Genomic DNA, 2372 nt, shown 5'->3' with positions numbered 1-2372 from the left:
AAGTTGCCAGGGTTGCAAAAAGCTCACATTTCAGCTCAGCTCACAGCTCAGCTCAAATTTGAGCTAGCTCACTTTTGAGCTAGGTTCCATAGCTCAGCTCATTTGAGCTGAGCTGAAAGTGAGCGCCCCCAACTTCCAACGCCTATATCTCGGAATTTTGAAGAAAATGAAAAATAAAATTTTTGATGCCAAAAGGTAGCGGGGACTCTAACCTACATTTGGGTACAACTCTTATCCCTGTAGGTCCACGCGTTCTCAAACCGGGAGAACTTAAAAGTAAAAAAAAAATAGGCACGATTCTGATAAAATAGGCATGATGTGGCGGTTTAAAATGGAAGGCGATTTTTTAAAAATCTGACAATGTGCAAAGCGTAGGCCCATGATACAAGCTATCATTTGGCATCACTCCCAAAAATTGCTCTCAAACGGTTTAGCTTCCAGGAGCGTTAAAAATTCGGGGATTTTTCGAAAAAAAATTTTACCCTTACTTTCAAACACGATTTTCTCGGAATTTTGAAAAAAGTCGAAAAACCGGATTGTACCGGAATTTTTTTTTTATGATAAAAAAAGAAATATTTTACTAAAAAAAATAGAAATATATTTACTTTTAAAAAAACCAAGAAAAAAGATCACGAAAAATTATCTGTTTTATTTATAAAAATATCCATGTGTTAAAATAATTCCATTAATAACTAGAACCAAACATCTTAAGCTATGGTGTTTTATAAAAGTTTAAAATATCTTCATATTTGACTATACTTTCCAAATAAAAATCAATGTATCCTCTCACCCATCACAGCTCAGCTCACTTTACCTTAGCTCACCCAACAGCTCAGCTCACCCAACAGCTCAGCTCACCCAACAGCTCAGCTCAACCTTCAGCTCAGCTCACTTTCAGCTCAGCTCAAATGAGCTGAGCTATGGTACATACATAGCTCAAAAGTGAGCTAGCTCAAAATTTGAGCTGAGCTATGAGCTGAGCTGAGCTAACTTTTGAGCTTTGTAGCAACCCTGCAAGTTCCATATTGCTACTACTAGTGCTGAAGCACACACAATTCTCATAAAATTACCATATCGCACATTTTATGCGCAATTCATTTACTTTCGTTAACCATATACCGTACGTTCTGAACCGCACAACATGAGTAAATTTCACAGAATAAATTGAAAATTACATGGACTCAAGGAGGATGAAAGAATTAATTTATTGTTCACTTGATAAAAATGTAAAAAAAACTAAGTGTGGATTAATTACTTCATAATAGAAATTAAAAATATCAAATGAAATTCATTTACATATACTGAATGAGAAGTATAACTTCAGTCGCGTGTACATGTGTACACACACTCTTTTTTTATATTCACCTCAACTTACATAGATTTTTAAACAAAAACCTAATGTGAACTAGCAAGATTAAGTTTTTCATCATAAAAACAGAAATGCACCAAAGTCTTCTTTTTTTTTGTAAGGTAACGATTTTTTTCGTTACTGATGTATTTTTTCATAAGCCGATGTAATATTTCATTAGAATATGAAGAATTTTCGTAAGACAATTATTTATTTTCATAAACTTATGAAGATTTTCGTTAGTTGATGTTGAATTTCATAAGTTAATGAATTTTTTCGTTACTTAATGAAAACTTTGATAAAGTAAGGAAAAAATTCTTATTTTTATTCCTTAAAATGAGTATGAAATTTTTCGTTAAGCTATGAATCTTTTCATTAAATTGAATTTTTTGGCACTAAAAAAGGAGAAACAGTGTATGAAACGTTTTCATTAATCGATTAAGGTTTTCATATTACGAAAAATTTCATATTTTCGTTGAGCCAACGAAATTTTCGTCGGGCCAACGAAAATGTAGTGTATGAAACGATTTTCTTAATTTTACGAAATTTATTATTTTCAGTGTAGTTGACGATTTGGTTGACATTCAGTTTTTTAGTGTATTAACAGAGAAAAATGTATTTTTATTCTTTCTTACTGACCCCAAGAATGACTGGCAATTCTGGCCCAGCTGCGCTGGTTTTCCGTCATTTGGTCTGTATTTTTTTTATGTTTATCACCTCATAACTTTGGACTTTAGTAAACCAATTTTGATAATTCTCCGGCTATAAATTCTATGAGAAAACCATACAACTCAGTTTCGAACCATGGAAGTCGGTTTTGTTTTTTTTTTGATAAAAATGATTATTTAAGGTAGGTTTTAAAGGACTCACAAAATGTTATAAAAATATTGATTTATATTTTTTTTTCAATTCTAACAAAATTATTATGCATTTGCAAATCTATTATATATATTAAAGTTTGGTTTTGTGTACGTTCGCTAACCGGCCACACCGACTGACTAATTTTCTTAATTTTTTTTTTAAA

This window comes from Episyrphus balteatus, chromosome 1, assembly GCF_945859705.1.
Source record: "Episyrphus balteatus chromosome 1, idEpiBalt1.1, whole genome shotgun sequence".
Lineage (NCBI taxonomy): Eukaryota > Metazoa > Arthropoda > Insecta > Diptera > Syrphidae > Episyrphus > Episyrphus balteatus.
The sequence above is the reverse complement of the archived record's forward strand: the minus strand, read 5'-3'. Positions refer to the sequence as shown.